Source organism: Zea mays, chromosome 8 (assembly GCF_902167145.1).
Source record: "Zea mays cultivar B73 chromosome 8, Zm-B73-REFERENCE-NAM-5.0, whole genome shotgun sequence".
NCBI classification, from domain to species: domain Eukaryota; kingdom Viridiplantae; phylum Streptophyta; class Magnoliopsida; order Poales; family Poaceae; genus Zea; species Zea mays.
In genome coordinates this window covers 67,698,473-67,721,534 of record NC_050103.1, presented here as the reverse complement: position 1 = coordinate 67,721,534, position 23,062 = coordinate 67,698,473, and the positions used below count along the sequence as shown (strand labels likewise).

The 23,062-nt window shown below is 49.0% G+C and overlaps 1 long non-coding RNA gene across 2 annotated transcripts; it reads left to right on the top strand.

Annotated features, from left to right (window-relative positions):
* Positions 1-1,875: 1,875 nt before the first annotated feature.
* On the top strand, positions 1,876-3,807 carry LOC118473101 (uncharacterized). 2 transcript variants are annotated; one of them, XR_004851957.1, is made up of 3 exons: positions 1,876-2,458; positions 2,637-2,935; positions 3,511-3,807. It is a non-coding gene; the product is annotated as an uncharacterized lncRNA (long non-coding RNA). The 2 variants fall into 2 exon arrangements; XR_004851956.1 differs by having other exon boundaries at positions 2,182-2,458; positions 2,637-2,751.
* Positions 3,808-23,062: the final 19,255 nt, after the last annotated feature.

The window sequence follows — 23,062 nt, the reverse complement described above, 5'->3', positions numbered from 1 at the left end:
ACAAGTGATTTGGAGTCTTAAGTACTGAAGGTAAACTTAGAACCTAGAGTAACTTTACCTTTGAAGTGTAAATCAAGTGGAAGGATCGCTTGAGGAGAGGGATCGACTTCAAAACCCTAAATTGAGCCCAAGAGTGAAATGGTGCATAAACAAAGCAACTCCAAAAATAAGGGCCTTTTTGGCCATGAGTTCTGAGTACCAAAGTTGGATCTTATATTAAGGAGTAACTTTGCTTTTAGTGGTGGATCAAAGTTGAGAGGTGGTTTGGAGAAATAGTAGTCACATTTGAAACTTTAAATTAGTCCCAAAAGTGGAATTTAAAATCCATTGAGAATTTGTTAAAAGTCCATATATCAAAGTTGTGGAGCTTGGAAAAGTGAACAATTTTCATATTTGGTGCTCTCAAAGTGATGTGGGAGAATTTGAAGTAATTTGCAAAAGTTCAGATTTGAGTTTGTTGGAATCAGCCCAAAACAGTTTTGTTTATCTGTTTTTGGATCCCTGTAACATTTAATCAATGAGTATTTTGGAAACAGTTGCTATAACAAACTTGTAGAGTAACTATAGCAGAACAACTTTTATTAAGTATTCTAGCCTTAAAACTATATGAATTTATGAGAAAAAGGGATCCAAAGTCGGGCTGCCAGGTTTCTGCATTTTCAGATTGAGAACAGTAGGTTAAGTCTGAAATTTCAGTATTTGGGTTGTTTTTGGAGCTTGTTTGTGGCCAATCCATGAAGCTTTGGGCTACAGTGTTTATAGAGTAAGTGAAGCCCATATGATGTTGAACAAGTCTTCTTAAGTAAGTTTGGCTTGGTCCTGTATAAAAAGTGGAGTAAAGTTGGTTCCAAAATCAGCTGACAGGTTTGCACTGACTGCATTTTTATTCAGCTGCTGAAATCTGAAGTTCAGTGAAGGATGCCTTGTTTGGAGCCATTTTGTGATTGATCTGAGTGGTTTTAGACTATAGTTTCTATAGTAAACTTGGAGAGCTTATGTTGGTAAGTAAGTTCCTTATTTTGATATTTGTATGGTTCTGCATAAAAAGTGGAGTTAAGTGTACTCAAAGTTGGAATGTCAGGTGTTGGGGATTCAGACTTAGTGTAATAACTAAGTCTGAATCTGTGTGGTTTTACCCAACTTGGGGGCTTTGTGCTAATTAATCTAGGAGGAATTGGGTTAGAAATTCTATAGAAATATGAAATACCATGTTATAGTGAACAAATTCTTTTAAGTGAGTTGGGCATGAACCCACATAAAAAGTGAGTTAGCATCTATCTAAAGTTGGTCTTACAGTTTGCAGAAACTGAAGATTTGTTCAGTTAACAGATAACTGAATTTCATCGATTGGTGCCCTGTTTAGAGCACTAGTGTGCCCATTCTATTCGGTTTTGGACTATGAACCATATAGTAGAGTTAGAGACTAAGTATAGAGGAACAAGTTTCATGAAGCAAGGGAGACCTGGTGTTACACAGACCGGGAGTAAATTGCACCCAAACATTCCCTGTCAGAGTGACCGTGACTGAATTTTATTCAGTTAAGTGAAACTTAAACTTCAGTGTTGGGTACCCAGTTTGGGGCACTCTTGCGACCATTCCATCAAGTTGTAGATTAAGAAGTACATAGAAATGTTGGAGGTTGTTATAAGGTGAACAATTTTTATATAAAGAATTGGGCTTGTTACTCGGAAGAAATTAGAGAAAATTCTGTTACACAACTTAATGTTAGTTTGGTATGGGCTGTTTCAGTCAATTGAGATTGAGCTGTCAGTGTTGGTTTTTCTCTACTTTTGGGCATCATAGTTTTTGTTCAAGACGTTTTTAGCCCTGGGTTGTTATACCAAAGTGATAGAGCTTGGTTTGGATAGTAATTTTGGTTAAGTAAGTCTGGTCTATTGTTAAGGGGAATTTAAAATCAAAGGGCTTAAACAGTGAGGAGGGGAATGGGAGCAGCAGGCCTGATTTGGTTGAATTCAGAGTTTCAGTTGGTAAATAAAGAAGATCCTTTTCCCTGCAAGTGTTACTTTAAATATGTGGATGGAGATAAGAGTAAAATGCGTGGCCAAGGGAGATGCCTCTCCCCACTGAAATATCTAAGTTTTGGACTGTCTGGGAACAGTGGGTCCTTATCTGCTCTCCTCTATGTCTGAATTTCTGGGCAGAGTGGATATTTGTGGTGTGCCTGTGAACCAGCCCAAGTTCGATGCTTTGGTGCTGCTTGCATGTTGGCGTGGGGCTTGGAAGCTTAGCCACGTGTTTGAGCCATGTTGTGCTGGCGCCATCAAAGTCTTCTCTACTGTGAACCGGCCGAGCTCAATCACTTTGCACTACCCTTTTATCTAGTCGCTGCAGGGCCAGGGCAGTGAAGTCTCTTCTCGTTCTTGAGTTCTAGCGAGAGTGCATCGTGTGAGTGTTGTGGTTCATGTTCACGTCGGTGTTTACTCTCCCCGGCCATCAGGTTCGATCTGCTCTTGTTCATCGCATGTCAATCTCCTTTTTTGGTGACTGAGCTCATCAGTTTCTCATCTCACTGTGGTCGGGTCGTCTCGAGGAGTTGCTCACCTGTGTCACTTGTGTTCGGTAATCTCCTTAAGCCAGTGAAGCTCATGACGCTGCCCTTTTCATCTCTACTGCAGTGTCTCATTGGGAACGCCGCGGTGCCGCCGGTGAACGCCGCTGGGAATGATCTCGACATGGCAGACCTTGTTTGGGGCCGGTTGCGTGCGTGATCTAGGGTTGGTCTGCTCTATGGTGAGTCGCTAGTGCCTGCTCCACCGTGGTTGGGAACTCTACTGCGTCGTCGTTCCGGCTTAACACCGTCAGAGTTGGGCGCCGCCGGCACGCGCAGAGGAAGCGCGGGCGCGCGTGGTGCTGGAGCCTAGGGCTGTAAGCGCTATCTGAGTGGGCCAGTTTTGCCTGGAGTTGGGCTGGCTGGGTCAGTTCTGGCCCGAGACTGTTCATGTGTTTAGCATTTTCTTTTACCTAATGTCTGTTTATTTATGCCAAAAATTGTGGAAAAGTGTTAAATTAGTAAAACAAATTTGGTTAGATAGGTAAATTGGTAGAGTTCCAGGTAAAAATAGTTTTGGAGTTTTGTAGCAAATAGATATTTTTAGATGAATAAAACCTGCTTTAAATGAACTTATATGAAATTTTAGTAATAAAAATAGAGCACTAAAAATTGTAGGAAAATTGGTGTAAGCTTATCTTGAGCATATGAATCCTTGGATAAAGTTTAGAACTGTTTGGACAAGATTTGCTTAGCAAATTAATTATTGCTCAATAAAAGAAAAGAGTTTTACCCCAGAGTATTTAGGACACCTAGTGTCTTAGTAAGGAATGAAGTTGTTTAGCAAGTTTTGGATGGTTAGATGAGTTCTAAGGATAAGTAGATCCCTGGTAGCTATTACTTATGATGATAGCTTGTAGGTGTAATCATGTAATGCTTTATAATACCTTATTTGCTAACTACATAGGCATAAGCATTCATGATCATGTCATTTCATGTAGAGCTCCCAAAATAAAGAGTGAAGATTTAAGATAAAGTGGTTGCTGGAGAGGAGTCTACTCCAGTGCCTGTTCATCAAGTGGATGGAGCCATCTAACTGATCATCGTGTTAGAAGTATCTAGAACCTCTTCTCTGCAACAAAGGCAAGCCCCGGTGCATTTGCCCCTTCCTTGTGTTTTAAATGCTTTATCACCTTAAATGATGCATTAGGTGATAGGAGTTGTGTGATGAACAATTGATGCATTACCATTCCTTGGAATTTGAATACTATACCTTGATCCCTGATTTATAAAAAGAACTGATAGTGCTTAACCCTGCTTAGAAACTGAAAAATCATTTGTTTTCAAAAAGAATGATTGTGGAACATTGGTTATGGGCTTTTTGATTCAAAAATCAAAGCAAACTAAGTGATGACTCCACTTCGGCCGGAGTGGGCTCATCATTGGAAAAGAGTACCCCTGCCGGGTACCAAAAATGGGGAAATGGTTAATAAATCTAGACCAGGCGCTGAGCAGACAGAGTCGCCCGTCTGTGTCGATTAAGGACCGTACCGTTGACTGGCCTGTTGTGGTTGAGACTTTGCCACTAGCCACATACCCTGGTATGGGACAGGGTAAGCTTGAACCCGGCTATTCCATACGTGAAGGGACAATCGCGCACTGGGAGTGGAGAGATGGCGAGAGTAGCATGTACCCTCCTGGCACAGAGCACGCCTGGTAGGTAATGTGCTCTCGGGTGGCGCGGACCTGTTCATGTAGTGGAGGACTCCGTGGGAACGGTTGACATATGCAAGGGTTAAGTGCTACATATGTCGTGTGGTTAGAGATCCTCAGCTGGGTATAATCGGTTCGAATCGTCGTTGCTCCTCGGTTATGGAGACTCATCCCGGTGACCATCATCATAGTTAGCAAGTGAAATATGAGAATGAATAAAATGCAGCTAGTATAGGCTAAGTGCTTGAACTAGACCAGGCAAATATAGATTCAGGTAATAACCTAACTAGTGAAACAAAATTTGGCTTAAGGATCAACTGGTAGCAAGCTTTTCTGCAAAAAGGAGTCTTTGATCATTGATAAACTTTACCTTGATTCCCAATCAGCTAGCATACCCTTGAAAGTCTTTTCTTTAGTCGGGTAAGTCTTGCTGAGTAATTGCATACTCAGGGTTTTATTCCCTGTTGTTTTTGCAGGAGAAGTTTTATTCCCTTATCTTTTGGTTAGTTACTTCATGTGGAGGCCTTGAAGCTTAGAATGTTTATGTATACATCTTATGGAAAGGCTTCACCCTTCCAATTATTGTAATAAGTTATGCACTTTGGGTACTATCAGGACTTGTAATAATTACAATTCTTCTTATGTTGTAAAACTTGAGATTTGGAAATGTAAAATATATTTTGTAAAGTCTTCCGCTCTATCTCTGAAGTGTGTATGTATCGAGTGTGATTACTGTAATATGCATGAATGTGGGAGATCCTTGGGATAATGAGTTCAAGTTGTTGAACTCGTGATAGCCTTGTTAAGTTACCCGGTACACATGCACAGCCATCTGAGGCCGTTAATGGCAAGGGTTGGTGCATGTGTGCCTGATAACTTGGGAGGACTGTCACAGCAACGCAGCAGAAGACGCGTTGTCGAAACTAGGATCCAGTCGAGCTCAGGTCCCACCCAGAGTTTTCGTCCAGGAAGTGCCACGCCCAAGCATTCTTTCAGATCAGGCGGAAGAGTGCAACGCTTTGAGCCAGCCAGAGTCAGACTCTAATGACTGGAGAGAGCCTATCATCAAGTATATAAAAAATGAAGAAGAACCGGATGACAAGGCCGCAGCAGAGCGTATCGCAAGACAGTAGGCCCACTACACCCTCATAGGGGAGGCACTATACAGAAGGGGTGCAACAGGAGTCCTCATAAAATGCATTTCCTCGATCACTAGGAGACAGCTACTAGATGAGATTCACGCTGGACAGTGTGGAATACACGCAACATCTAGAACTCTGGTTGGGAAAGTCTTCAGGTCTGGTTTCTACTAGCCGACAACAAAGAGTGATGCGGTCGAGTTAGTCCAGAAATGTGAAGCTTGCCAATTCTTGTCAAAGCAACAACATTTACCAGCACAGCAACTGCAGACCATACCTGTAACATGGTCGTTTGCGTGCTAGGGACTGGACATGATTGGACCCTTCAAGAAAGCTCAGGGAGGCTATACTCACGTGTTGGTCGCCATTGATAAATTCAACAAATGGATAGAATACAAACCCATTGCTTCTCTAACTTCAGCCAAGGCAGTGTAATTCATAAAAGATATAATATTCAGGTTTGGGATACCGAATAGCATCATAACCGACCTAGGATCCAATTTCACTAGCTTTGAATTCTTTGATTTCTGCGAACAACGAAGCATCCAGATCAAATATGCATCGGTAGCACACCCAAGAGCCAATGGTCAGGTGGAAAGGGCTAATGAAATGATACTGGAAGCACTCAAGAAGAAAGTCTTCGACAAGAATGAAAAGTTCGCAGGGAAGTGGATCAGAGAGTTACCTTATGTGGTTTGGAGCCTAAGAACTCAACCCAGTCGAGCTCTGCATGGAAACACCATCTTCTTCATGGTCTATGGTTCGGAGGCAGTGCTACCTGCCGACCTCAGGTTTGGGGCACCAAGGTTGGTCTTCGAAAGCATATTTGAAGCAGAAGCTACCAGGCTAGAAGATATTGACATACTGGAAGAAGAGCGATTGAATACAGTAATTCAGTCAGCTAGATACCAGCAGACCCTGAGGCGCTATCATGATAAGCTATACGACATCGATCCTTCATAGTGGGAGACTTGGTCCTTCGCCAAATTCTAACGGGAGAAGGACGACATAAATTTTCGCCGCTATGGGAAGGGCCATTCATGGTGTTGGAGGTCACTCGGCCAGGATCATATCAGCTTACTCAAATGGATGGCATGGGAGTGGGGAACTCATGGAATATAGAGCACCTCAGGAAGTTTTATCCTTAGCAAGACTCAAAAAGCTATCAGAGCAATGTTGTTCTCTGTAATTGGAAAATACGTCATCAATAAAATATTTCCTTCTCAAAGGCATTCACACTATTGGTTATCAATTGACTTCGACTAGACTTGGAATCAACAGACTTACTCGACTTAGGGTGGCCACTATACCCTACTAACGGAGCAATCGGCTTAAGTTGGCAATGACTTAAGACGGTGCAACATGCTCACGCCTACTCGACTTAGGGTGGCCACTATACCCTACTAACGGAGCAATCAGCTTAAGTCGGCAATGACTTAATACGGTGCAACATGCTCGCGCTTACTCGACTTAGGCTGACCACTATACCCTACTAACAGAGCAATCAGCTTAAGTCGCTAATGACTTAAGACGGTGCAACATGCTCGCGCTTACTCGACTTAGGGTGACCACTATACCCTACTAACGGAGCAATCGGCTTAAGTCGGCAATGACTTAAGACGGTGCAACATGCTCGCGCTTACTCAACCTAGGGTGACCACTATACCCTATTAACGGAGCAATCGGCTTAAGTCGGCAATGACTTAAGACGGTGCAACATGCTCGCGCTTACTCGACTTAGGGTAACCATTATACCCTACTAACAGAGCAATCAGCTTAAGTTGGCAATGACTTAAGGCGGTGCGACATGCTCATGTCTACTCATCTTAGGGCAACCACTACGCCTTACTAGCCAAGCGATTGGCATAAGTTGGAAAAAAACTCAAAAACCAGCACACCGCATTTACTTCCGCAATCGTTCAAGATGATTGTTACATCCTGACAACAGAAACAAATGTTATAGTTGTCAGCACCAGGGGCACATTCTAGTGCTCTATCCACCAAATATCCGAGCACAATGATCACACACACATATAATTCACAAATGCATTCAGTATCTTCTAAACACGTCACTACGGCGAAACATCTCTATTTGACAGTGTCTTTCGCAGGGGCGATTGAGGAAGAAGGGCGACTCGAGGCATCCGGCGCAACCTTGACGTCGGCAACAATGTCATCAGGAACAACTACACCGGGCCTTCTCATCAAGATTCGCCCTGCGTGAATGGCTTTGTCCATAGCCTTGTCATGCTGAGCTTTCAGAATGGCGCAGTTGTCCTCTACAACTTTGGTAGCCAGTCGAGCGGCCTCTAGCTCCTAGGCGACTGACTTCTTGGAAGCACGCAAATCTTTAACGATGGAGTCCTTGCTTGACACCAACTATCTAAGTCGCAGGACCTCATCTTGGGACAATTGCAGTTCGTGATGATGATGATCCAGATCTGACATAGTAAAGCGATGGCTTCTCTCCAAGATGGTTAAAGAATTGCTGGCATCATGGTACAACCTATCCAGATTGTCACGAGAAGCTGCAAGTGCTCGTCTCTCCTCCTACAAACAAGAATCAACTCTCAAGCATCCAGTAAACAATAAGCACGACAGAGCCAATTAAGTAAGTTTACCTCGTTAGCTGCCCTTTCAGAGTCAAGCTGAGAATTGAGAGAAGAATTCAAAGAATGCGCGTCGTCCAAAGAAGCAGAAACCCGAGCCAGGTCGATCTAACCTTGGGAATACTTCTCCTCAAGCTCGGAATACCGTCGGGTTGAGTCGGCTTGATGTTGAAGATGTTTTTCCTCATGCTCGGAGTACCGTCGGGCCATATCTGACAAAGCAGTCGAAGAAGGATACACGGTTAAAAACAAGTTGATCAATCAGCCAAGGAAGAAACAAAGTTACCAACCAGCATTTGATGCTTTCAAATCAGCTATATGTTTCTCAAGCAGCAATGGGTTCCACTGCGTCAGAGACAGAGCCCCTTCCGAGATAGTGGCACCGTGTGATCTCAACTGAGCGAACATTCCGTCAACCAAATCTAGTTATTAAAGACAAATGAAGCTCCAACGGTCAGAATCCAACGACCGGGTGACGTGGCAGGCGCACCAGACAGTGTCCGGTGGCACACCGGACTGTTCGGTGCACCATGCGACAGACAGCCTCCCAACGGCCACTTTTGGTGGTTAGGGCTATAAATACCCCAACCACCCCACCATTCATTGCATCCAAGTTTTCCATCTTCCTACACCTTACAAGACCTATAGCATTCAAGACAAGACACACCAAAGAGATCAAATCCTCTCCCAAGTCCTTAGTTCATTCCAAATCAAATAGTGACTAGAGAGAGAGTGACTTGTGTCCATTTGAGCTCTTGCGCTTGGATTGCTTCTTTTTCTCATTCTTTCTTGTGATCAAACTCAATTGTAACCGAGGCAAGAGACACCAATTGTGTGGTGGTCCTTGCGGGGACTTTGTGTCCCGTTTGATTGAGAAGAGAAGCTCACTCGGTCTAAGTGACCGTTTGAGAGAGGTAAAGGGTTGAAAGAGACCTGGTCTTTGTGACCACCTCAACGGGGAGTAGGTTTGCAAGAACCGAACCTCGATAAAACAAATCATCGTGTCTCACTCTTTATTTGCCCGCAATTTGTTTTTTCACCCTCTCTCTCGGACTCGTTCATATCTCTAACGCTGACCCGACTTGTAGTTGTGCTTAAGTTTATAAATTTCAGATTCGCCCTATTCACCCCCCTCTAGGCGACTTTCAGAAGGAAGATCAACCGGAACAATTTGAAGAGCATCATCGGGGGTTGACTCAGCCCCACTAGCAGATATCAAAATTCTTGCATCCGGCTCGCCAACCTCCAAGGCGACTCACTCGCTCGAAGTTAAAGAAGCATGCATCGCCATCACTCCATCAGATCATGGTGGAGACGACCCGACATGAACATCCATGGAGGTGTGGGAAGGAGAGCTTACTTGGACACCCTCGGGGGCTGGGTTGTCTCCACCACGATCTGATGGAGTGATGGCGATGCATGCTTCTTTAACTTCGAGCGAGCGAGTCGCCTTGGAGGTTGGCGAGCCGGATGCAAGAATTCTAATATCTGCTAGTGGGGCTGAGTCAACCCCCGACGATGCTCTTCAAATTGTTTTGGTTGATCTTCCTTCTAGGCAACTTTCAATTGGTATCAGAACCCGGTGCTTCATTAGAGCTTAACCGCTCGAAGTGATGTCGGGAGATCACGCCAAGAAGATGGTGATCGGCGGTGAGAAGTCCGCTACAAGCCACAGGAAGGCTCCATCAAGGGAGTCCGCCAACAAGAAGAAGGATGGATCCCCTTCACGCATTCGATCGCACAAGAGTGGCGAGAAGAAGAAGAAAATGAAGAAAGTGGTCTACTACGAGACCGACTCTTCCTCGCCCTCCACATCCGGATCCGACGCCGCGTCCATCACTTCTAAGCGCCAAGAGCGCAAGAAGTATAGTAAGATTCCCCTACGCTATCCTCGCATTCCTAAGCATACTCCATTACTTTCCGTCCCATTAGGCAAACCACCGATGTTTGACAGTGAAGATTATTCTAGGTGGAGTGATATGATGAGATATCACCTAACCTCACTCCACAAAAGTATATGGGATGTTGTTGAGTTTGGTGTACAGGTACCATCCGTAGGGAATGAAGATTATGATGAGGACGAGGTGGCCCAAATCGTGCACTTCAACTCCCAAGCCACCACTATACTCCTCACCTCTCTAAGTCGAGAGGAGTATAACAAGGTGCAAGGATTGAAGAGCACCAAAGAAATTTGGGACATACTCAAGATCGCGCACGAAGGAGACGAGGTGACCAAGATCACCAAGCGGGAGACGATCGAGGGAGAGCTCGGTCGCTTCCGGCTTCGCCAAGGGGAGGAGCCACAAGAAATGTACGACCGGCTCAAGACCTTGGTAAACCAAGTGCGCAACCTCGGGAGCAAAAAATGGGATGACCATGAAATGGTCAAGGTTATTCTTAGATCACTCGTTTTTCTTAACCCTACGCAAGTTCAATCAATACGTGGTGATCCTAGATACACACTAATGTCTCCCGAGGAAGTGATAGGAACATTTGTGAGCTTTGAGTTGATGATCAAAGGCTCAAAGAAAATCATCGAGCAGGATGGCCCCTCCACGCCCGAAGCACAACCAGTCGCATTCAAGGCAACAGAGGAGAAGAAGGAAGAGTCTACATCAAGTAGACTCCCCATCGACGCCTCCAAGCTCGACAACGAGGAAATGGCGCTCATCATCAAGAGCTTTCGCCAAATCCTCAAGCAAAGGAGGGGGAAGGACTACAAATCCCGCTCCAAGAAAGTGTGCTACAAGTGTGGTAAGCCCGGCCACTTTATTGCAAAATGTCCATTATCAAGTGACAGTGACAGAGATAACGACAAGAAGGGTAAGAGGAGAGAAAAGAAGAGGTACCACAAGAAGAGGGGCGGCGATGCCCATGTGTGCCGCGAGTGAGACTCCAACGAGAGCTCCACCGACTCCTCCTCCGACGAGGACGCCGCCAACATCGCTATCACCAAAGGACTCCTCTTCCCCAACGTCGGCCACAAGTGCCTCATGGCAAAGGATGGCAAAAGAAAGAAGGTAAAATCAAAATCCTCCACTAAATATGCAACCTCTAGTGATGAGGATAATTCTAGTGATGAGGAGGATAATTTGCGCACCCTTTTTGCCAACCTAAACAAGCAACAAAAGGAAAAATTAAATGAATTAATTAGTGCTATTCATGAGAAGGATGAACTCTTTGACTCCCAAGAGGACTTCCTAATTAAGGAAAATAAGAAGCATGTTAAGGTTAAGAATGTTTACGCTCTAGAAGTAGGAAAATGTGAAAAACTATCTAGTGAGCTAAGCACTTGCCATGATATTATTGCCAACCTTAGAAATGAGAATGCTAAAATAATTGCTAAGGTTGATTCAAATGTATGGGATGATTCAATTTCCAAACTTAGAGATGATAATGCTAGTTTGCTTGATAAGATTGAAAAATTGAATACCTCTCTTGCTAGCCTTAGGATTGAAAATGAGAAATTGATTGCTAAGGCTAATGACTTAGATGTTTGCAATGCTTCCATTTCCAATCTTAGAAGTGAAAATGACATTTTACATGCTAAGATTGTTGAACTAAAATCTTGCAAACCCTCTACATCTTCCGTTGAGCATGTTTCCATTTGCACTAGATGTAGAGACATTAATGTTGATGCTATTCATGATCACCTAGCTTTAATTAAGAAACAAAATGATCACATAGCTCAACTTAATGCCAAAATCAATGAGCATGACTTAGAAAGTGAAAAATTTAAATTTGCTAGAAGCATGCTCTATAGTGGGAGACGCCCTGGCATCAAGGATGGCATTGGCTTCCAAAAGGGAGACAATGTCAAACTTAATGCCCCTCCTAAAAGATTATCTAACTTTGTTAAGGGCAAGGCTCCCATGCCTCAGGATAACGAGGGTTACATTTTGTACCCTGCCGGTTATCCCGAGCACAAGACTAGGAGAATTCACTCTAGGAAGTCTCACTCTGGCCCTAATCATGCTTTTATGTATAAGGGTGAGACATCTAGCTCTAGGCAATCAACCCGTGCTAAATTGCCTAAGAAGAAAACTGCTAGTGCATCAAATGATTCTAACATTTCATTTAAAACTTTTGATGCATCTTATGTTTTGACTAACAAATCAGGCAAGTTAGTTGCCAAGTATGTTGGGGGCAAACACAAGGGATCAAAGACTTGTGTTTGGGTACCCAAAGTTCTTGTATCTAATGTCAAAGGACCCAAAACCGTTTGGGTACCTAAAATCAAGAACTAAATTTGTTTTGTAGGTTTATGCATCCAGGGGTTCAAGTTGGATCATCGATAGCAGGTGCACAAACCATATGACAGGGGAGAAGAAGATGTTCTCCTCCTACGAGAAAAACCAAGATCCTCAAAGAGCTATCACATTCGGGGATGGGAATCAAGGTTTGGTCAAAGGATTGGATAAAATTGCTATATCACCTGACCATTCCATTTCCAATGTTTTTCTTGTAGACTCTTTAGATTATAACTTGCTTTCAGTTTCTCAATTATGTAAAATGGGTTACAACTGTCTTTTTACGGATATAGGTGCTACTGTCTTTAGAAGAAGTGATGATTCAGTAGCAATTAAGGGAGTGTTAGAGTGTCAGCTATACTTAGTAGATTTTGATAGAGCTAAACTCGACACTTGCTTAATCGCTAAGACTAACATGGGTTGGCTCTGGCATCGCCGACTAGCACATGTTGGAATGAAGAATCTTCACAAGCTTCTAAAGGGAGAACATATTTTGGGACTAACAAATGTTCATTTTGAGAAAGACAGGGTTTGTAGCGCATGTCAGGCAGGGAAGCAAGTTGGTGTTCATCATCCACACAAGAACATCATGACGATCGACAGGCCGCTGGAGTTACTCCACATGGACCTATTCGGCCCGATAGCTTACATAAGCATCGGCGGGAGTAAGTATTGTCTTGTAATTGTGGATGATTATTCTCGCTTCACTTGGGTGTTCTTTTTGCAGGAAAAATCTCATACCCAAGAGACCTTAAAGGGATTCTTGAGACGGGCTCAAAATGAGTTCGGCTTGAGGATCAAGAAGATAAGAAGCGATAATGGGACGGAGTTCAAGAACTCACAAATCGAAGGCTTCCTTGAGGAGGAGGGCATCAAGCATGAGTTCTCTTCTCCCTACACGCCACAACAAAATGGTGTAGTGGAGAGGAAGAATCGAACTCTATTGGACATGGCAAGAACCATGCTTGATGAGTACAAGACTTCGGATCGGTTTTGGGTCGAGGCGGTCAACACCGCCTGCTACGCCATCAACCGGTTATATCTACACCGAATCCTCAAGAAGACATCGTATGAACTCCTAACCGGTAAAAAGCCCAATGTTTCATATTTTAGAGTCTTTGGTAGCAAATGCTTTATTCTTGTTAAAAGAGGTAGAAAATCTAAATTTGCTCCTAAGGCTGTAGAAGGCTTTTTACTAGGATATGATTCAAACACAAGGGCATATATAGTCTTTAACAAGTCCTCTGGACTAGTTGAAGTTTCTTGTGACATTGTGTTTGATGAGACTAACGGCTCTCAAGAAGAGCAAGTTGATCTTGATGAGATAGATAATGAAGAGGCTCCATGCGTCGCGCTAAGGAACATGTCCATTGGGGATGTGTGTCCTAAGGAATCCGAAGAGCCTCCACAAGCACAAGATCAACCATCTTCCTCCATGCAAGCATATCCACCGACTCAAGATGAGGATAAGGCTCAAAATGATGATGAAGAAGAAGATCAAGAAGTTGAGCCACCTCAAAAGGAGAGCAATGATCAAGGGGGAGATGCCCATGATCAAGATAAGGAGGATGAACAAGTTCAAATGCCGCCACACCCAAGAGTCCACCAAGCAATCCAACGAGATCACCCCGTGAACACCATCCTCAGCGATATTCAAAAGGGGGTAACTACTAGATCTCGTGTTGCTCATTTTTGTGAACATTACTCTTTTGTTTCCTCTATTGAGCCACACAAGGTAGAGGAAGCACTTCAAGATTTGGATTGGGTGGTGGCAATGCAAGAAGAGCTCAACAACTTCACTAGGAATGAGGTATGGCATCTAGTTCCACGTCCTAACCAAAATGTTGTAGGAACCAAGTGGGTCTTCCGCAACAAGCAAGATGAGCATGGTGTGGTGACAAGGAGCAAAGCCCGACTTGTGGCCAAGGGATATTCACAAGTCGAAGGTTTGGATTTCGGTGAAACCTATGCACCCGTAGCTAGGCTTGAGTCAATTCGCATTTTACTTGCCTATGCTACTTACCATGGCTTTAAGCTTTACCAAATGGACGTGAAAAGTGCCTTCCTCAATGGACCAATCAAGGAAGAGGTCTATGTTGAGCAACCTCCCGGCTTTGAAGATAGTGTCGGGGACCATAATTAGGGGTACCCTCAAGACTCCTAATCTCAGCTGGTAACCCCCATCAGCACAAAGCTGCAAAGGCCTGATGGGTGCGATTAAGTCAAGGATCGGTCCACTCAAGGGACACGATCTCGCCTCGCCCGAGCCCAGCCTCGGGCAAGGGCAGCCGACCCCGGAGGATTTACGTCTCGCCCGACGACCCCCTCTAGCAACGGACACACCTTCGGCTCGCTCGAGGCCCAGTCTTCACCAAGAAGCAACCTTGGCCAAGTCGCCACGCCGACCGACCGTATCGCAGGAGCATTTAATGCAAAGGTGGACTGACACCTTATCCTTACGCGCGGCCTTCAGTCGACAGAGCCGAAGTGACCGTAGTCACTTCGCCGCTCCACTGACCGGCCTGACAAGAGGACAGCGCCGCCTGCGCCGCTCCGACTGCTGCGCCACTCGGCAGAGTGTGGCTGACAGCAGCCAAGTCCGGCCTCGAGCACCATAGGAAGCTCCGCCTCGCCCGACCCAGGGCTCGGACTCAGGCTCAGCCCCGGAAGACGACGAACTCCGCTTCGCCCGACCCCAGGGCTCAGACTCGGGCTCAGCCCTGGAAGACGACGAACTCCGCATCGCCCGACCCCAGGGCTCGGACTCGGGCTCAGCCCCAGAAGACGACGAACTCCGCTTCGCCCGACCCCAGGGCTCGGATTCGGGCTCAGCCTCGGAAGACGACGAACTCCGCATCACCCGACCCTAGGGCTCAGACTCGGGCTCAGCCCCAGAAGACGACGAACTCCGCTTCGCCCGACCCCAGGGCTCAGACTCGGGCTCAGCCCCGGAAGACGACAAACTCCGCTTCGCCCGACCCTAGGGCTCGGACTCAGCTCTGGCCTCAGCCGACGGTCTCCGCCTCGCCCGACCCAGGGGCTCGGACTCGACCTCGGCCTTGGAAGACAGACTCGACCTCGACCTCGGAGGAGCCTCCACCTCGCCCAACCCAGGGCTCAGACCGACCACGTCACAGGAGGCGCCATCATTACCCTACCCCAAGCTAACTCAGGCTACGGGGAACAAGACCGGCGTCCCATTTAGCTCGCCCCGGTAAACAAGTAATGATGGCACCCCACATGCTCTATGACGATGGCGGCTCTCAGCCCCCTTACGGAAGCAAGGGGACGTCAGCAAGGACTCGACAGCCCCGACAGCTGTCCTTCCGCCAAGCTCCAGCGCTCCTCTGACGGCCACGACACCACACGAACCGGGTGCCAAAACCTCTCCGGCTGCCACGATGGCATGTAGTTAGGGCATTAGCTCTCCTCCTCTAGACACGTTAGCACACTGCTACACCCCCATTGTACACCTGGATCCTTTCCTTACGCCTATAAAAGGAAGGTCTAGGGCCCTCTTACAGGGGTTGGCCGCGCGGGGAAGGACGAGACGGCGCTCGCGTAAGCCGCTCGCTCCCTCCCGCGTGGACTCTTGTAACCCCCTACTGCAAGCGCACCCGACCTGGGCGCGGGACAAACACGAAGGCCGCGGGTTTCCCCTTTTATGCCCGTCTCCCTCCAGCTTCTCTCCCCCCTTCGTGCTCCGTCTCGCGCCGACCCATCTGGGCTGAGGCACGCGGCGACAATTTACTCGTCGGTCCAGGGACCCCCCGGGTTCGAAACGCCGACAGTTGGCGCGCCAGGTAGGGGCCTGCTGCGTGTTGACGAACAGCTTTCCGTCAAGCTCCAGATGGGCAGTCTCCAGCAACCTTTCCAGCCCGGGACGGTGCTCCGTTTCGGGAGTCTTGAGTTCATGTCCCTCGACAGCAGCTACGACATGATACTCCTTCCCCCACCGCGCGACAGCGACAATGGCGGCCGACAACCTGCCCGCCGGCGGCGAAATCGACGACGTCTTCCCCACGTGGTGGAAGAACAACATTCGGGCTTGTCCCGTCCCCTCCCCCACCGACGGAGGAGGAGGCGGGGCAACCAAGGCCAAGCAGGAGGCGGCACCTCGTCGGCTGTCGAGCGAGTCGACGGCGCCGGCGCCCCAACGGGGGGCACATCGGGCATCGACCTCGCGTCTGAGATGAAAACGAGCGCCGTCTCCCCACAACACGCCAACCCCAAGCAAACAGACGACGCCAGCACGCTCGCAAAGGACTTGCTGGGCGTCACCCTCGTACCTGAGACGATCGTGCAGTCTGCCCCTGACGTGACTTCGTCACCGCCCGTCGACCAAGAGGTACCAACCGATTCCCATCTCGTGCCTTTTGGATTCAGCCTCGACCCACCAAGCGACTTCGCTTTGGTGGACGCTCTCATAGAGGCGAGTCCAAACCCTCTAGGGTATCGTATGCGGTCACCCTGGGACCGGCTGACGACCGTCTCGACCTACGGGCCCTCGGGTTCCGGGGAAGATGACGAGCCCGACTTTAGTTGGGATTTCTCCGGACTTGGTAACCCCAGTGCCATGCGGGACTTTATGACCGCATGCGACTACTGCCTTTTCGACTATTCCGACTGTAGCCGCAGCCTCGGCGACGAGGACTGCGGCCCAAGTCGTGAATGTTTCCACGTCGATCTAGGGGGTCCCGACGAAGGCAACCATCTTGGTATGCCGGAGAATGGTGATCCCCCTAGGCCTGTGCCTCGCGTTGACATCCTTCGAAGCTAGCTATGGTCCCCGTCCCGGCGGGGGGTCATGACCCACAGCTCGAGCAAATCCGCGAGATGCAGGCCAGGCTCGACGAGGGAGCAGGAACACTTGAGCCGTTCCGCCGGGACATTGGGCAGGAATGGGCGGGCCAACCTCCGGCCGGAGAAGCGCGTCATCTACCCTAGGGCATCCAGCACCGCATCGCCGACGATGTCAGGGTAAGGTCGCCAACGGTTTCCAGTGGGGTCGGCCAGAACCTGGCTGCAGCGGCAATACTTCTCCGCGCGATGCCGGAGCCATCAACCACCGAGGGGCGGCGTATCCAGGGAGAGCTCAAGAATCTCCTGGAGGATGTCGCGGTCCGACGGGCCGAAAGCTCTGCCTCTCGAAGGCAGGGGTACCCCTCGGAACATTGCGCCGCGACTTCCCGATTCATGCAGGAAGCCTCGGTCCACACCGGGCGCACGCGCAACACAGCGCCTGCGGTCCCGGGTCGCCTCGGCAACGAACGCCCTCACCGCAACCGTCGAACCCACCTCGACGAGAGGGTGCGCCGAGGCTACCACCCCAGGCGTGGTGGACGCTACGACAGCGGGGAGGATCGGAGTCCCTTGCCCGAACCACCCGGTCTGCAGGCTTTCAGCCGCGCCATACGACGGGCGCCGTTCCCGACCCGGTTCCGAACCCCGACTACTATCACAAAGTACTCGGGGGAGACAAGACCGGAACTGTGGCTCGCGGACTATCGGCTGGCCTGCCACCTGGGTGGAACGGACGATGACAACCTCATCATCCGCAACCTCCCCCTGTTCCTCTCCGACACCGCTCGAGCCTGGCTGGAGCACCTGCCTCCGGGGCAGATCTCCAACTGGGACGACCTGGTCCAAGCCTTCGCCGGCAATTTCTAGGGCACGTACGTGCGCCCAGGGAACTCCTGGGATCTCCGAAGCTACCGCCAGCAGCCAGGGGAGTCTCTCCGGGACTACATCCGGCGATTCTCGAAGCAGCGCACCGAGCTGCCTAACGTCACCGATTCGGATGTCATCGGCGCGTTCCTCGCCGGCACCACCTGCCGCGACCTAGTGAGCAAGCTGGGTCGCAAGACCCCCACCAGGGCGAGCGAGCTGATGGACATCGCCACCAAGTTCGCCTCTGGCCAGGAGGCAGTTGAGGCCATCTTCCGGAAGGACAAGCAGCCCCAGGGCCGCCTACCGGAAGATGTCCCCGAGGCGTCAACTCAGCGCGGCACCAAGAAGAAAGGCAAGAAGAAGTTGCAAGCGAAACGCGACGCCGCCGACGCAGACCTTGTCACCGTCGCCGAGTACAAGAACCCTCGGAAACCTCCCGGAGGTGTCAATCTCTTCGACAAGATGCTCAAGGAGCCGTGCTCCTATCATCAGGGGCCCGTCAAGCACACCCTTGAGGAGTGCGCCATGCTTCGGCGCCACTTTCACAAGCTCGGGCCACCCGCGGAGGGTGGCAGGGCTCGCGACGACGATAAGAAGGAAGATCACAAGGCAGAAGAGTTCCCCGAGGTCCACGACTGCTACATGATCTACGGTGGGCGAGTGGCGAACGCCTCGGCTCGGCACCGCAAGCAAGAGCGTCGGGAGGTCTGCTCGGTAAAGGTGGCGGCGCCAGTCTACCTAGATTGGTCTGACAAGCCCATCACCTTCGACCAAGACGACCACCCCGACCGCGTGCCGAGCCCGGGGAAATACCCGCTCGTTGTCGACCCCGTCATCGGCAACGTCAGGCTCACCAAGGTCCTCATGGATGGAGGCAGCAGCCACAACATCATCTACGCCGAGACCCTCGGGCTCCTGCGGATCGATCTGTCCTCGATCCGGGCAGGCGCTGCGCCTTTTCACGGGATCATCCCCGGGAAGCGCGTCCAACCCCTTGGACAACTCGATCTACCTGTCTGCTTTGGGACACCCTCCAACTTCCGAAGGGAGACCCTCACGTTCGAAGTGGTCGGGTTTCGAGGAACCTACCACGCAGTGCTGGGGAGGCCATGCTACGCCAAGTTCATGGTCGTCCCCAACTACACCTACCTCAAGCTCAAGATGTCGGGCCCCAACGGGGTCATCACCGTCGGCCCCACGTACCGACACGCGTACAAATGCGACGTGGAGTGCGTGGAGTACGCCGAGACCCTCGCCGAATCCGAGGCCCTCACCGCCGACCTGGAGAGCCTCTCTAAGGAGGCGCCAGACGTGAAGCGCCACGCCGGCAACTTCGAACCAGCGGAGACGGTTAAATCCGTCCCTCTCGACCCCAGCAACGACGCCTCCAAGCAGATCCGGATCGGCTCTGAGCTCGATCCCAAATAGGAAGCAGTGCTTGTCGACTTTCTCCGCGCAAACGCCGATGTCTTCGCATGGAGTCCCTCGGACATGCCCGGCATACCGAGGGATGTCATCGAGCACTCGCTGGATATCCGAGCTGGAGCCCGACCCGTGAAGCAGCCTCTGCGCCGATTCGACGAAGAAAAGCGCAGAGCCATAGGCGAGGAGATCCACAAGCTAATGGCGGCAGGGTTCATCAAAGAGGTATTCCATCCCGAATGACTTGCCAACCCTGTGCTTGTGAGAAAGAAAGGAGGGAAATGGCGAATGTGTGTAGACTACACTGGTCTAAACAAAGCATGTCCGAAAGTTCCCTACCCTCTGCCTCGCATCGATCAAATCGTGGATTCCACTGCTGGGTGCGAAACCCTGTCTTTCCTCGATGCCTACTCAGGGTATCACCAAATCAGGATGAAAGAGTCCGACCAGCTCGCGACTTCTTTCATCACACCTTTCGGCATGTACTGCTATGTTACCATGCCGTTCGGTTTGAGGAATGCGGGTGCGACATACCAAAGGTGCATGAACCACGTGTTCGGCGAACACATTGGCCGAACGGTCGAGGCCTATGTCGATGACATCGTAGTCAAGACGAGGAAAGCCTCCGACCTCCTTTCCAACCTTGGAGCGACATTCCGATGTCTCAAGGCGAAAGGCGTAAAGCTCAATCCCGAGAAGTGTGTCTTCGGGGTCCCCTGAGGCATGCTCTTGGGGTTCATCGTCTCCGAGCAGGGCATCGAGCCCAACTCAGAGAAGATCGCGGTCGTCACCAGCATGGGGCCCATCAAGGACTTGAAAGGCGTACAGAGGGTCAAGGGATGCCTTGCAGCTCTAAGCCGTTTCATCTCGCGCCTCGGCGAAAGAGGCCTGCCTCTGTACCGCCTCTTAAGGAAGGCCGAGTGCTTCACTTGGACCCCTGAGGCCGAGGAAGCCCTCGGGAACCTGAAGGCGCTCCTCACGAACGCGCCCATCTTGGTGCCCCCCCCCCTCTGCCGGAGAAGCCCTCTTGATCTACGTCGCCGCAACCACTCAGGTGGTTAGCGCCGTGATTGTGGTTGAGAGACGAGAAGAGGGGCATGCATTGCCCGTCCAGAGGCCAGTCTACTTCATCAGTGAGGTACTGTCCGAGACCAAGATCCGCTACCCACAAATTCAGAAGCTACTGTACGCGGTGATCCTGACGCGGCGGAAGTTGCGACACTACTTCGAGTCTCATCCGGTAACTGTTGGGGGCCTTCGGCTTCCGAAGGTCCTCAAAAACATGATTTAGCAATGTTTTCCGAGTGTGACATGTAAACAGGTACCTTTGGACTCGGGTCAAAAACACACATAACACAGAAAGCATGATCGGGGCGAAGGTCGATCGGGACGAAGGTCGAGTCAATCCCGAAGCTATGTGCAAGAAAGCTTCGGCTAAATGGCGGAAAAAGGAGCCGACTTAAAGGGGAAAAGGCTATCTAGTCCTTATAGGATTGTACATAAGTTAACAATAAATGTAAAGGGCATGAATGTAATTTCTCACAGGCTGCGTCCTGTGCCTATAAATAGATGAACAGTACCCCCGTACTGTTCACACTGAATTGGCATTTGCTTTTGCGTCACGCTTGTACTTTTATCTTCCTTCAAACCGAAGGTACATTTGTAATTTGATGTCATCTCTATTTTTTCATAATAAGAATATTGGAATGTGTTGGTAGTGATATAAAACCGTCCATGTTATTCTTTGCATTTTATATGATTCCTTCTTCATTATTACATGTTATGTTTATGAAGGTTTGACCTTCATAACCTTCGTCCGAGAATCATTATATTTCAAGGGAGATAATGCTTCGAAGGACGAAGGATTTTAACGTTTAACATTTTTTGTGTTGCCTTGTTCTTAACTCTTAGCATTTGAGAACAAGTCTCCAACATTGGCGCCCACCTCCGGTCAACTCACTTCCACTTTTTGAGTTTTGAATACCTTCGGCAATCATAAACCTTCGCTATGGCGCCGAAGAAAGCTTCAGCAACTGGGGCTGCAGCTCTGCAACCGCTGGACCCCAATCAGGAAACTGTCTCTCTTCGGGAGGCCCGAAGCCAGAAGAGGAAGGCTGTCAGCCCGACACCGCAAGAGGATGAGCTAGATCAAGAAATCAGAGACATGGAGATGCTTCATCAACAGGTGCAGAGAAAGAAAGAAAAGATGGCCAGGCTAGCTGAGTTGCAAAGGCAGATAGACGAAGCTTCCGAAGAAGTTCGCCATCTTACTCAAGACGAGCAAAATCGAGGGCCTCAGCACAAAGACCTTCATCAGGAGGGTTTCTTCAACGAAGATGACTGGTATGACAATTTCCACCATGAAAATTTTGTTTTTGATGATGCTTCTCCTCTGTCCGCTGAGCTGCAGGCTACACCTTGGCCTCCGTCCTACAAGCCGCCTCAGCTTCCCATATTTGACGGCCATTCAGACCCGAAGCAGTTTTTGATGAGCTACGAAGCGACAGTATCTTCGTATGGTGGCAATGTTGCGGTCATGGCAAAGTCTTTCGTCATGGCTGTCAGAAGTGTTGCTCAGACCTGGTGTTCCTCCCTTCGACCAGGAACAATCACTTCATGGCAAAAGCTGAAGGACATGTTGTTAACCAGCTTCCAAGGGTTTCAGACGAAGCCTGTCACTGCTCAAGCTCTATTCCAGTGCACCCAGGATCACGAAGAATACCTTCAGGCGTATGACCGGAGGTTCTTGCGTTTGAGGGCACAGGCACCAACAGTGCCCAACGAAATTGTCATTGAGGCCATGATCAAGGGACTTCGGCCAGGACCTTCAGCTCAGTACTTTGCTAGGAAGCCTCCTCAAACTTTGGAGAAGCTGCTCCAGAAGATGGACGAGTATATTCGTGCCGACAATGATTTTCGTCAAAGAAGGGAGGAGGCTTTCAGGTTTTCTGAAATGACCAGGGGCTTCGGAGGAAGATTTTACCCGAGGCACGTTAGGTCAATTCACAACTCTACTCAAAATGATGATAAGGGGAGCCAGCAGCAAAGGCCACAGTGCTCCTCACAGGCTTCGGGGCAACAGCAAGGCTCCTTCCGGCCGCCAGCTCCAAGAGGCAGGGGCGCCAGGGGCTTCGGCGGAAGATTTGGAGATCAACCAAGGAGAATATTTTGCTTGTTCTGTGGTGAAAACAAGGGCCATACCACCACGATGTGCCATGTTACCATTCAGAAGCAAAAGGAGATAGCCGAAGCTGCAGCACAACAGGGTCAGCCGAAGCAGGTCATGCACACTGCTTCGTATCATTCGCCTTATATCCCAGAGTATGTAGGCAATCACCTTGCAGTTTCTGTTGCTTCGGCGAGTCAACCTCAAGCTTCCTGGCAACAGCCTCCGCCTCCACCACCGCTGCAACAAGGCCAGCAGCCAGAAGGGGGCCAATATGCTCAGCACCAAAGGGACTTCAGAGAACAATCCGAAGCTCGCACAGTCAATAGCACTGTGCCAGAGTCGAAGCACATCTATTGACAAATATCCTACCTTAATAGTAGTCTTTTCCATTCAGTTTTATTTTTTGTGTAATAAAGGACACTTTTTAAATCTTATGTAATAGTTTCGTTGTTTACCACAAAGAAAATATATCTTCTCCACAGGCTTAAGTTGTTGAAGCCTAAAGATTTGCGATAGCAAGGAGGACCTTCGAATTATCAAAAATTTATTTTTAAAGAAAAAAGAGGCACGATTTGAATTCT